The sequence below is a fragment of the Pteropus vampyrus genome, unplaced genomic scaffold (genome assembly GCF_000151845.1).
Source record: "Pteropus vampyrus isolate Shadow unplaced genomic scaffold, Pvam_2.0 Scaffold3, whole genome shotgun sequence".
Classification (NCBI taxonomy): domain Eukaryota; kingdom Metazoa; phylum Chordata; class Mammalia; order Chiroptera; family Pteropodidae; genus Pteropus; species Pteropus vampyrus.
In genome coordinates, this window is record NW_011888784.1 from 16,043,950 (window position 1) to 16,058,631 (window position 14,682).

Genomic DNA, 14,682 nt, shown 5'->3' on the forward strand with positions numbered 1-14,682 from the left:
GCAAGTTCCTTGAAAAGGTAAAAGAGTCTTGTTTGCAATGAAGCACATTTATAGAAGGAAAAGGTTAGAATTTTCTACATTTAAGGACACGTACGGTGCCTTTAATCCTCTGTAGTCATTGTAACATCTAAGATGTCACAGGTACTCAATAAATATTTAGGGCACTATCCTTGCTTTGTATAGTGAAAGACTTAAAATTTAACCCCAGGAGCTGATAAGCAGGATTTTAGTTTCATGTATTCTCCCAAGCCAGGGGCACGATTAGTTATTAATTGAAATTTTAGCATAATTTCAAGACACAAAGAAATACCAGTTCCAGATTAGCTCTGACAGAGTCTCAAGATTTCAGCATATGAAAATGCAAGGCAGTGTGAAATAAACACATTCAAGAATATGGAAGCTAGCCCTGGAGGAAAATGTTTGCCTTTTAAAACAGAAAAATAATATTAACTGCCAGATTTCCAGCCTGTATGAGACAGCCCAATTAAACACTACAGCTAAATTAGACTTAGGAAATACATGCCAATAAAACTTTTAAAATACACTATTAATTTTATGGCCTTTAAGAAATACTGTCCAAAAGACATAACATTTTAATGAGCTGGAACGATAAACATTTCTGGAAGGTTTATTTATTTATTTTTCACTGCACTATAAATTCTTGTTCTGCTGATTACTCACAATATAAATGTTCATTCTGAAAACTCCTTTCACTTTCTTACAATGAGGTGTCTAAGCTATTGATAAGTTATGCTTCTTTTTGGATTAGGAGAAAAACTCTAATCAGATTAATTACTACAGAGGAAAACAAATATTAGGTAAAGGGAAGCATTCATATAGAGATCCTTTAACAAAGGTTTAAAGTATTGGTGAGTAATCATTTGCCGTTGGTGTTGATTATATTAATACACGTTTTATGTGATGGATATCAGTAGAATTCAAAGGGTTAAAATGTTTTAACGTTCAATGTTTGAAGTTCGATGAATGCTAATTTTGTACTAGATTATATCTATGTTTAATAAAATTCTTTAACCCTCTAACATATTCTTTATCACTTTTTCTTATCTTAGGTTTCTTGCAAGTGATTCAGAATGCACGGCATGCAGGCAGCTTAGAGGAATAGTGAGGAATGGGCTGGAGAGTTAGACAGTGGCTAAATAACAATGGGACACCTAGACATAGTAAGCAATTTGGACTTCATTCTACAGACAATGGGGAGACATTTTAAAGTGAAGCCAAAATATGAGGAAAAGGTTACTGCTGAGTGAGTGCGGGTAAACGTACTGCTGCTTTAGACAGGGTGTTCAAGATGGGACTTTCTGATGCTCACTATTGGTAAGAGACATTGGAGCAGACACCTGAAGGAAGTGAGGAGGTGAGGCAGCCATCTGGAGAAGAGTGCGCTAAGTGAAGGAAGGGATGTGAACACGGAAGTCCTCAGGTGGGCTTGTGAGGCAGTCCTAAAAACTGGAGAGACTTTAGTGAGAGGAACAGGAGCTGAGGAGCCAGGATTGTGCCGGGCCTTGTAGCCCACTGGAAAGACTGGTTTTTCCTGAGTTAGCTAGCTGAAAAGCCTTTGGGGAATTTGAGCCTGAACACTGAAAAGATCTGACATTTCAAAAAGATCGCTCTGATTGCTGTGTTTGAACAAGACTTTAGAGTAGTACCAACCTACAGTGATATAAATGTGAGCCACATATGAGATTTTAATTTTTCTAGTAATCATTGAGACAGTAAAAAGAAACATGTGGAATTAATTCTATTATATTTTATTTATAATGCAACCCATCAAAAATGTTATTGTTTCAACATGTGTGAAATATTATTAATGAGATATTGTTCATTCCCTTTGTATATTAATTCTTCAATATCTAGTGTGTATTTTTATAACATATCTCAATTCAGATCAGCCATATTTCTACTGTTCAACAGTCACTGGTGGCTAGCAGCTACTGTACTGGGCAGCATAGTTTTAGAAGGTAAAAGTTACCAAAGACATGAGTATGTAGTTATTGTGAAAATCCAGGAAAAAGATGATAGTAGCTTGAACTAGGGTGACAGCAGTACACATGGTGAGAAATGATTGAGTTCTGATTCTATTCTGAAAGTTTAGCCCAACAGGACTTGATGATGGACTGGATGAGAGAAAGAGCAGGCAAGGATGACACCAAGACTTTTGGCTTTGGCAATTAAAATTATGAAATTGCTATTTATTAAAATGGAGAAGGCTAAGAGAGGAGGAGGTCTGGTTTTGAACTAATTAAGGTCCTGATTATAATTTCCAGTATATGTCTTAGATATATCATTCTGCATATAGTGCAGAGGATGCCCTGGATAGAGGCAACACTAGAGACAAGCATCAAGAGAAGTTAAGCATCAAGAGAAGGTCAAAGAACAAATGATGAAAAGATTTGGCAGTGGCGTAAAGATGCGTATCATTTAAGAGAGGGACAGGAACCAGAATTGATGGGGCTGAGTAAGCAAGTATGTGGGTGGTAAATGAAATCAAGGCATCAGAAATGATTCCCAGGAATAAAGCTTGGATAACTGGGTAGATGCTAGTAGCAGACATTGGGACAGAAAAGACAAGTTGGAGCAAGCAGTGTCTTGGACAAAGAAATAATGAGTTTTTCTGTGGATATGCTAATATACTGATATCTTGAAGGCATCCAAGTCTAGGTGGTCTAATCAATAACTGAGACTAGGGCAAGAAGAGCTCAACAGTGAGGAAGAATGAAACACAGAAAATTAAATTAACAAAGAAAGTATAGTTGAAAACATGGACATGGATGAGAACACATGTGAAGAATTTACCAAAAGAGAGAATGGCTTAAAACAGAGCCCTAAGGAACACCAACATAGAAGGAATAGGCAGAAAAAAATAAATCCTGTTAGGAAGACTGAGCAAAATCGATCAGTGGTAGGAAAAATATCAGAGCAAAAGACATCACAGATGCAAGCGCAGAAGGTGTTTCAAGAAGATCTCTACTGTGTATGTGCTAACATCTATCAAGCTGTGTAGAATTATTCAGGTCAACACTGTGTGTGGTATACTATGTTAGCTGTTGTGTCCAATAAAAACAATCAATAGAGCAAAGTCAACCTAAGTAGTGAAAGACCAACCAGGAGTCTAATATAATAGCAAAAGAGTAATGAGCAGATGAACTATAAGCTATTATCACTGACCTCTTTATATCCTGGTCTGAGGGTATGGCTCAAGTTTTATCCGTTAAGGGAAAATGTAATTTTGTAAGCATAAAGTTGGGCATAAAAATAAAAAAGGGCTGCTGAGAGAGATAGTATCAACGAGAGAGATAGGACCAACAATATGCTAAAGGCATTCTGGTCAATACTTTTTGATTCTTATTTCTAAAACTGCATTAAGACAATATTTCTCAAACTGTGCTTTGCAAAATACGAATTTTAATAGGTATTTTAAAATTAATGTGTAATCTAGCTGAAAAGAAACTGAATCTACCATCCAATAAATGTAGTCAAATATTTACTAAATATGGTTAAGTCAAATATGTTTTCTTTAAGTATTCTCTGGTATGCCAGAATTTATTTTAAACCCTTAGGAATATATCTATCATGCAGTACTTCCCAAACTTTTTAATCTTGTAATCCTATCGGAGAATAATTATCTCATGAAACAAGTGTTCTCCAGAATACAGTTTGGGAAATGATGCATTAAGATTCAGAAGCAACCTAAGTGCCCGTCACCAGACAATTGGATAAAGAAGTTATAGTCCATAAATACAATGGAATATTACTCAGCCATTAAAAAAAAAATGAAATCCTACCATTTGCAATGACATGGATGGACCTAGAGGTTATGCTGAGTGAAATAAGTCAGAGAAAGATAAATACCATGTGATTTCACTTATATGTGGAATCTAAGGAACAAAAATAACAAACTAATCAAAAGCAGACTCACAAATATAGAGGACAATCTGGTGACGGCCAGAGTGGAGGAGGGTTGGGAGACTGGGAGAATGGGGTGAAGGGTTAAAGAAGTACAAATTAGTAGTTGATAGATGGTCACGGGGATGGGGAGCACAGCATAGGAAATGCAGTTAGCATTAATGTAATGGCTAGGCGGAGAGCCAGAGGAGAGGAAGAGCAATCAGGGGGATTGTTTTATAAACTACATAAATGTCTAACCAATGTACTGTATACTTGAAACTAATAAAATAAAATTTAAAAAGAAAGAGTTGTGAAAGTATCACTGTCAGAAGCAGTCAAATGAGATAAACCTAGCACAATGATTTGCACATGCTAGATACTAAATCTCCGTTGAACAAATGAACAAAAATCTCTGGATGTGGGATAATTTTCAGTACATTGCAAGAATCAAATATTCAAAATAAATTAATAAAATAGTGAAAACTTGCAAAGGATGATGTAATTAACTTTTATCTACAAGCCGAGACAACCTGTTTCAAAGCCCATTTCTTAAAACAATTACCTGACATTCTTTTTAAAAAAATTATTTCAAAATATAAGTACATATAACAACTTTTAAGAAATTAGAGATTTTCATTATAAAGTTATCACCAAGACTATTTGGAATTATATGGAGGTTAAAGGAAAAAAACACCATTTCCATCCTCCCCCCACCCCTTATTAAAAAAATATGCATGGAATTAAGCTAATGTGAACATAAGGGACATCTCAGAGAGAAAATATTACCAAAAAAGTAAACATTTAGATGGAAAAGTGGAAGGTTGTTTAGTGTTATCACCGTTATCACAGGGCTTTAAAGTTGCTTTTATAATAAAAGCCTCTTTTCTGAGTGCTTTTTCCTACTACTTGCTGCTTTGTGAATCACAGTAGGGCAGAAATCAATAAGGAATGAAGTTCAGCATGGAAGGATTAGGGAGACAGAAGCTCCACCACATGCAGGACAATGCCAGGTGTAACTGTTCACTAGGATAATGTTCTAGAGGCAGAGGAGTGAACAGGAAAAGTACACAGCAACACTTGTGTGATTTTCGAGTATATAAATTGCAAAAGGTTTTGAAAATCAAGGATTATAAGATGGCATAATAATAACTAGTCTTGTGGGAACTGATTATCCAGTTCCATTAAAAAATGCACATAAACATATCTGTATGTATGTATATAGCAACATATCCATACTTATATCTATACATGTATATACATATGTGTGTACGTGTATACACACACACATATAAAGTTTTCTTCTTTCTCTACAAACACAATTTGTAAATAATCCAACTACTTGGCTAAATAATGGTCCCTCTTGGAATGGCATCTCTTGAACCTCCTGGGAGAAACATGCTCCATCCCACCACACAACCTGCCAAGCCTACAAGTCTGCCAAGGAGATGCTCAATTACAGGCTGGAAGGCCATCCCCTAGAGCGAGACCCATTAGCAAGCAATTTCTCTGGCCCCAATTAATGGGATAAAGGAATTCTGTAGTAATAAGAGAAAAAGATTTTCTTGTAATTGCTGCTATGAATTTCAGCATCTACAATTGGGAAAACCATATTTGAGGGATGTATATTAGAAACATATGAAAAAAAGAATTTTGATATTGATTCTTAAAAGGTTTCAATTATTGAATTTCAATTACTATACTTACATGTGGGATTTTCCTTAACCTCTATATGATATTAAAGCAAAAATCATTCTCTAATGACATTATTCTGTACTTTCACATTGTGCCACCTTTTCTAAGAATCATCTTTCTTTTAAATTTCAAAGGGAAGAATCTCTATTTGAAGTGCTATAATGTCTCTAATGCTTTAGCAGACCTGCTCAGAAGGGGTGTAGCCTGCAGTGAAATAGGAGAATAATGAAATAAAGACATCTAAAGATAAAAGTAAAGTCACTGACAGATCAAGCTTTAATCAACTTTTCAAAATTAAAGAAGTATGTTTTGATATTTATGGTTCATCTTTCCATTAAACTTTGTGGACAATGCCTGGCCACATATTGGGACAATTTGATAGGCCTTGATAAGAACTGATTTTTTTTTGCTCGAATGTATATAAATAAAATTTGAATAAATTTTAGCAAATATGACAAATGTGTGTATGTCTTAAAAGATAATCTATCTTATAATTGCATTTTAATCAATGTTCCCTATGTGGGAAGAAAATGAAAAAGCAAACTTCCAATGTGCCCAACCATGAAAAAGAATACTAACGCTTTATTTAGTGAAAATCAAGCTCATGTTCTTGTATAGATAAAATAACATTATGTTATAATGTAGTGGGAATCAATGAATCACTGTTTCTACTTATAATACACTGAACAGCTGTGTTTAAGTGACTATCTATTAGTCACTCGTTTCTTTAACAAACATTTCATAAGCATCTCCTATGTTCCACGGACTGTGAAATGGACAGACAGCTTCTGCAGCCACAAGAGCTTAGTATCTAGGATAGAAGAGAAGAGGATAATGTCCACTGTAATAGTGTAAGTGCCCCGAGAAAGAAAAGATGCTATAAGAACCTCTAGGCCTGGGTACGTAGTAGCCTTTACTTCCTCACTTTGTAGTCTGTCAATATCTGTGTCTACACCCCTTTTCTCCTCTCCCCAGTTACACAGTGGTCCCAAATCCACTTAATTGTTCAACGATAGCTATAATGTAAAATATAACTGTAATTAATTTAGTACCTACAATCATAAAGGTAGGTAAGGAAGCAGGATTTAACCCCCCCCCCCCAAAATGATGCCTTTTCCATTAAATCATGGGGCTTCTTTTAATTAATATGCAATTACTCATTCTTCTACTTAAAACCTTTATACGCTAGGTGCTGGGGATATAACAATGAACAAAAAAGATATGATCCCTGTCCTATAAAGTTGTAATGACAAATTGTGTTAAGGCCCCTGAAAGAAAAGTAACAAGAACAATGTGAGAACAGTCTATGCGTGTGCAGGGAGAATAATCTGAGTATTAATTTCTAGGCAGAGATGTAGGTTCAAGATTAGGGAGGAGTAAGCTCTGGGGTGAATAAAGAAGAATCCACCAAAACTGAAAAGGGAGGTAAAGAAGCTTGTTAGGAAGGGAAACGGAGTAAGAGTGTGGTAGCTGAAGAAATATGTGGCACCAAGATTTGTTGTTGCTTGTGTCTTTTAACTTTTTTAAAAACTGAATAGTCTTAGCTGAGAAGGAGCCAGATCTCCATACTTCAGTTTCATCATTTGTAACCTAAGAATAACAAACTACTTCATAGAGTTTTTGTGAGGATTAAATCAATAACTCCATGTAAAATGCCCTGTATAATGCTTGTTTAAGGAAAGATCTCAAGAAGTTTAGCTATAATAATAACAATTATTTGGTAACAGGTATGACAGACATACCCTAGGGTACCCCAATGAGCCACACCTTCATACAGTGTCCTCCCCTTCACTGTGGGAAGAACCTGGGACCTGAAGAACCTAGGAAGAACCGAGCCAACTGAAAATGGGAAAGGTGATGAGCTGTCACTCTTGATTATATTACGTTATGTTATGTGAGACTCCATCCTAACCAAAGCAGGCAGAAACACTCTCCTGCTGGCCTTGTAGAAGCAAAAAATCATGTTGTGAATCGCCTCTGTTGAGAAGTGGCCTCTAAGAGATGAGGGTATTAGCCCTACAGCTATAAGGAAGGGAATTCTGCCAGCAATCTGAATGAGTTTGGAAGAGGATCTGAAGCTCCCATGAGAATGAAGCTAACCAAGACTCGATTTCAGCCTGATAAGATCTGAATAAATCACCTAAGCTGTGCCCAGCCTCTTTAACCCATGGAACTGTGAAATAAGAAATATGTGCTATTTTAAGCCTCTAAATTTGTGGTAATTTATTACATAGCACAGAAGACTAATATAGGGGAGGTGAAAAACACATTTGATTGCTTCTTCTTTATCAGTTGAACAAGGGAGAGCGAAGATTATCTGTTGACAGGCATACTTTTGTTTATGTATTTGTATATCTGTTTCTGGGGAATAGGAAGAGAGAACACAGGATTCCAAGCAATATTGTCAAAGAAGATGGATCATGAAGAAAGAGCAGACTACGATGTCCACGAGGGCTGAAATTTGCATCCTGTGACAGAGGAGGTACTTAATAAATATTGTTAAATGGACTACTTTTGTTGAAGTTTAGCTGTATCAATATTTGATATATCTATGTTACCTCATCTAGTCTTTAGATGATGATACCCCAAAAGATACTTTTGTTAGGGTGTATAAACAACTAATTTTATAAGGAGCATACAGATAGCAGAAGCTACTTGTAGTTATTGGCTTGGATGTAACAAAAAGAAAGAAAAGCAGACAACAGATTTTAGCTTTCAGTTAGGGGTTATCAATACCACAGTTATGTAACATTCCAAAGTATGAACACTGTATATTTTCAAATTAAATCAATCCATTTTGTGCAAACCAGAAAATGAAGGAATATTCCGGTAAGATTTAAATTTTATATATATCCTGGTTCCTCTAATATCTTTTAAGAAATTAAAAAATAAACAACTTCTGATAAGTTCAAGACATGTTCTGATTTTCTCCATAGGTAAGTAAGCAACCCAGCATGTCACAGTGGAAAGAGGACTGGATTTAAAGTTGAAGAAACTGGGCTGCTGATCAAGCTCTGCATTTTCATAGCTGTCTGAAGATGATCTGATTTTGTAACAGTTTTGAGTCTCTGTTTGTCTCATTGTTTAAATGGGAAAAGCAAATATGCCTATAAAGCTGTTACATGAATTATAAATAATAAATGGAAACAATCCAATATACTACTTAGTGAGAAGTGAAATTCCAAAAGACTACATATGAGGAGTGAAATTTTAAAAGATTAATTTATAATAATACTAACCATCATTTATTGAGTGCTTTGTTTGTGATCTTTTAAATCCTAGAATTCTCAAGTATGTCCTCTTAAGTTTACATCACTGAACGCATCACCAGATATCATGATATCTAAGAAGCAACATTTGGAAGAGATTATCTGCTTTGAAACTAGGTATCAGAGCTGGAAAGAGTCTAGTGTACTGGATAGGCTTTGCTGCCTTAGTGCTGGCTGGTCACCTGAGCTCTGCTATCCCCTTCAAAGAAATCAGCCCTTTAGCCTTGAGCAAAATCAGTCCTACTACACAGGCCATAGCTGGCTGGCCCAGAGATCAGTGCCAGAGACAAAGCTGTCACAGAGCAACATGCTATGACTTAAAATAATCAATTAATCACCTCCTCCCTATTTCAAGGAAAGAGATAAAGTCTGAGATACCATAAAAGATATCTTGAGAAGAACAAAGATATCCCTGAACCATATAACAAAAGAACAGAGAGGTCAATGCATGTTAAACTCTCGTGATTACTTTAAGTCTCCCCCCCACTCCCACCCCCCGCTTCCCCCGCTAGCAGATCTCTATTTCTCGCAATCTGAGCAAGGCCAAATAAATACTACTAGAAAGTATTATACTGAGTAACCTTTTAAACATTTTCTACTTTGAGGAAAGTGTGCAGTTTATTGGAGAAGGAAATTCCATTTGCAAAGAAAGCCAAAGACCATGAAAAAAGTTGAATGTAATACAAATAACGAGCCACCAGTTCAAATTATAGCACACTATAGGGTAGATTTTCATAAAGATAAGACTCTAAATCAACCTTTAAATTTTCATAACAAAATGCCAAACATGCCACCTAAATCACACTGACACCAAGCATCTAGAAGAAAATCCTAAGATATACAATTCTCCTTTCATTAGTAATAGAGAACGCCTATCATCACCTGACATTTGAAATACTTATGTTGCAGATTAATGACATGCCAAACTTTCATTTCATTACTTCTTCATTTCCCCAAATACATTCTATGATAGTAATCCATGAGATATTCCTAGAGAAATAAAAGTTTTTATGACCACTTAAGTTTGAGAAACATTATTTACACAAAGTTCTACAATTTTCTCCACTGCAGAGCATTAGAGCCTTTACTATGCAAATGATGCAGCATTTCTCAAACTCCTGAAAGCTCAGAGCACTGTTCTCCATAGACTATTCTGTGGGAATGATATTCTATAGGTTATGTTTATTGAAGGAAATGTTGCCTTACAGTATTTAAAGGACACCAAGTCAGAGCGCTAGAGAAGTACAGAGCTAGACTCTATTATTCAATCCCTGAATTGACACACTTTTATAAATCCCAATTTAATGAACTCTCAACCTGCTGTCAAAGGCCAGAATACAAAATGGCCTTTGTAAACTATGTCCTCGTCATTCTTATAAAACTGCCATTGCAACATTGTTCAAATACTCTTTGGTACTTCCTACATATAAGACAATGATTCCTCATTTTTAAAAAATGAGGTCCATGTGACTTTTTGTGTTTGATTTTTGCCTTTGATCTCTGAAATCTCTGAACTAAGTTGTGTGCTCAAATGCAGAGCCTTCACTCAGGGGGGTTTCTGATATAATGACCACATTTTATCCCCTTTCTCTTTATTAGCTTCCATGTGTCTCTTTACCTACATCTCAGAAGTTTGATTTTTACTTTATATGTATCCAAATACCTTCTAAATGTAGAGATCATAAATAAAAAATAAAACCAGGTTTAATATCCTTGGTTTTTCTGTAAATATTTGTTAAACAAGAAAAAACATTATCCTTGCTAAAGCTAAAGGTAAAAACATAAACATCATTGCTAATGACAAAAATATTACTTATGCCACGATAATGTTTTAGGCATTAACCAATGTTATTTTTGATAATTACAAGTCTGTACTGAGCTCACTCCCTATAGCAAAATTACCCTTCTTCCAGTTATTGTGGCTTGAAGGATAGCAGAAGGCTAAATTGAATGTGATAAAATATTTAAATGACATTTTAAAAAGCTACTGTGACAATCAAAGAAATAATACTGGGATGTAATACACAGGCCTACTGTAAGTTTTTTAATATGCTAATGTACATGGTTTTAAAGTGTCAGGAATACACATTTGCTGAGTTTTCAAGAGAACTTGCTGTTTCAGAAGCAAACGGACAAAAGTCCAGAGAGAACAGGAACTTGAGAAGTCTCAGTAAGGTCATGTAGATCCAGAATTTCAATTAAAAAACATACATACAAGCACACCAGCTAGTTAGTTCAGTAAATTCATGCAGGGAGTCTAAAACGGAAGTCTCCAACATGGTACTCAGCCTGAGTATGGACACCATAAAGTGCTTCGCTAGGTAGCAGGACTAAAATAAAGGAAAACAGTGAGACCTCACTTGACCTTCGTGCCCGCTGTTCTGAGGCACTTGCTGTTCAGGGTTGTGCTGAGAGAAGAAAGCTAACTACTGCCACGTGGAAGAACCCTGCACCTTCGTTCATGCTCACTGTATTTCAAAGCATTGCATTTAACCTGTTCTCAGTTAAGTAACTTTACCAACTATAAATTTTAACTGAACTTGTCATCAAAAAAATAGACAAGGGGCTTGAAAAGGTCCCTACCAAGAAATGGATACAACACTAATAAGTGAATTGAAGCAAACAGAAAAAGAGTAGAAGTGACATAGGTCCTAATATGAATTCATCTTGAGCCGCACAGAAAGAAGGACCAGGATGAGGAGGATGTGGGGACCATGGAGCGGGGTGGGGAGGGAGGTGGGGAGACATATACAGCAGGGGTCTAGAGAATACCACCAACTCAGGAAATGAGTTGTGGTCTAAAGCTGAGTTGAGGGAAACTTGGACAGAATAAAAAGGATGCTTGCTCCTCAAGGGAAATATGGGAGCAATAAGAAATATCCTTGGCCCGCTTCAGAGTTAGAACTAACCATATGTCCCTGGGCAAGTTACTATAACCATATGAAACTCATTTAAAAGGTCCGTAAAATGAAGTGATTAAAATAGATCTCTAATGTTTCTTCCAGATCCAATATTCTATGACATAGGTAGAGCAAAGGGGGAAAAAAGATGACAGTGATCTTGAAGGTCAAGCCCCCAAAAGCACCACTTAATGAAAGTAGGGTGAAACTGAGTTAGAAAGAAAGTAGGTGCTGACAAATTCAATGAGTGGTGTGAGTCTATGTGCTCGTGGCCACCTGCACTAAAGGTAATCTGAATACCTGAAGGTGGTTATACTAAAACATGCGAACTGACATGACTGAGATGCAAAGGACAAGAGTGCGTGTGTGTGTGCACAGTTACCATCAAACAAATGGCAAGGACGACTCATAGGAGGAAAACTTTCTAAAAAGAAATGGCACTTGAAGTATATGTTGGGGGAGGGGGTTAGATATTTTTCACAATTACGGGGGCACTCCCGACTTTTAATGAGCAAAAATAAATATACTGAGACCCTACAATGTGCACATAGTCACACATAATGGGGAACTGCCCTGCACCCCACATGTCTTACAAATAACTCAATGGACATGCATGCAAGCAAAACACCTACTATAATTATCCAAGACTAGACTATATAACACCACCTTTTTGCATGGGTTCTAATATATATTGAATGTTCTTTCTAGGAATACACCTAATGTGTATTTTGAGAAAATACTAAAATTCACTGTGTTCAGAACTTTTATTAAAGGTGTTCATGGAAAATTACATTACTGAAGTTAACTTTAAATTTCTATCGGCAATTTACTACATGTGTATCAGTCTCCAACCGCAGCTATGGCAATCGCGGTCATTCTACGTATATGTGCATTATTCTATTCTCCATTATGCCTTCACAGATGCTCATGTCTGACATTTGCACACTGGAACATATAAGGTTTTATTAATACTAATTTGTTTCTCTTGTGTACTGTAATTACATTATTTATATACTGTTAAAAATATATGTGTAGGAAAGTTACCTTTTCTGTAAATTTTAAGACAGTAAAGGGCTTTACAAAATATGCATTTAAAAATAGGGTCATTTCTTCTGAGAACTTTTACTCTACATCAGCAGTTTGAAACGGTTTAGGTTCAAAATGCCTTCTCCGTATTTGATGAACACTATGGATGGAAACTGTGTGGCAGATTGCGAACTATCACATCTGTCCTTCGTTCTTGCCTATTAACAAACACCTCCCCTGAGTTTGAACAGCATTAGAAATATTTTCCAGAGTCTCTGCAGTTAGATGTGACCAAGAGAAGTTCTTAACAGAGGAATGTGAACAAATGTGATCTTGTATGTTACTTCTGTAAGCTGGCCCTCCACAATCTTTGAGCTGAAAATAAGTGTTCCAGATTCAACCTCTGGGAATGAGCAACTCTAAAGAGTAGAAATGCCCAATATACATAGACTGACTGTCTACTTGCACACTATTATGTGAGAGAAAAGTTGCTATTATGTTAAACTACCCTTTTCTGAAACTCTCTGTAACAGCGACGCAGCCTCTACCTTGACTAATATGCCCTGAAAATAAACAAATAAACAGGCAAATGCATAAGCACGTGTATGCAGACACATGTATGCACACACATATGTATATATCTTTTATGTTATATATTATATATAATACACAAATAGTAGATAAATGAAAATACTGCATAAAATTTCAGGAATTTTATAGACCCCCTAAAGCCTTTCTTGGTGCTCTGAGCTAAAAATTTTGTGGTGTTTAGGGTAGCTAAAAAGTCTATTAGGTAAACTAGCTTACAGGACATCAGGGGAGCTTTTGTTTGGAAGCAGTCAAAAGGAAACTCATTTTGTCAGCTAGTATTATAATCTACAGGTAAAGCAGGAGAGCATTCTGAAATAGAAAAGAATGATGAAATGATTGGCTCCTTTCCCAATAACCCTAAATTCCTCCATATTTCTTATTCTATTTTCAGGCTTGCAAGCAAGTAATCTTAATGAATATCAAGCTTATTTAGGTGTGTCAATGTAAATACTAGGAGTAACAAACATTTAGGCTTTAAAACTATAATGCAATTCTTCTTTAAATAGGAGAAATCACATACTGCCATCTATATCCTCTTTTTGTCATTAATAAAGCATGGATTTCTAAAGCAAACGTCTTACAATAAATACATGAAGTAGAAAACGAAGAGCTAAAAATCATACTTTATGATTAACCACTATAAACAAATACACTTAAAAAGAGTATGAAAATTTTAGCAAAGTAATAGCAACTGTAGGATCAATAATGGTTCTCAAATTTTTGCCAAAACATTATCCATTTCTTTTTAATTCTATTTTCATCTTAGCAAGCAAATAATAATGCCTAAAGAATAATCTATTGTCCATAAACTAGAAACTGCAGGCATATATGAAACTAATTAATTTCCTATAGTATGAAAATGTAAGAAAAGAAGAATTGCATATTTCATGACTGCACTGTTGTTTTTCCAGCAACTGCAAAAATGGACAGAATTTTAATCTTTTTGACAGAAGTTTTGTATTGCTGAATGATATACACATGACTAGACCAAATGCGTGAATGTGGGAGCCCTGAGAGGAATTCTTAGAGCGGCAATCTGTAAAAATGCAGCATTGTCTCTGCAAGGATACCCACAGACTCCCGCCAACCCCAAACAGAGTGATCTAACCACACCATATGCTCTTACCCACAGGACACATCTGACCTAAGTGCACACAATCAAGTCGACAACCATATTTTATTCAAATGATAAAGGAAACAAATGGTTTTTTTTCCCCTAAGCTGTTTAAAAATCAGTTAACAATGACACAATTCATTATCATAATAACTGAAAAATGTTTCCATCTAATTAAATAATA

The 14,682-nt window shown here is 35.8% G+C and overlaps 1 protein-coding gene and 1 long non-coding RNA gene across 2 annotated transcripts in view; one reads left to right on the forward strand and one right to left on the reverse strand.

Moving 5' to 3' along the window:
- ASXL3 (additional sex combs like 3, transcriptional regulator) overlaps positions 1 to 14,682 on the reverse strand; it is a 131,068-nt gene that overhangs the window by 23,140 nt on the left and 93,246 nt on the right. The window lies entirely within an intron of this gene.
- Positions 1,319 to 8,578, forward strand: LOC111740113. Its single transcript, XR_002780468.1, has 3 exons — positions 1,319 to 1,441; positions 7,971 to 8,080; positions 8,535 to 8,578. It is a non-coding gene; the product is annotated as an uncharacterized LOC111740113 (long non-coding RNA).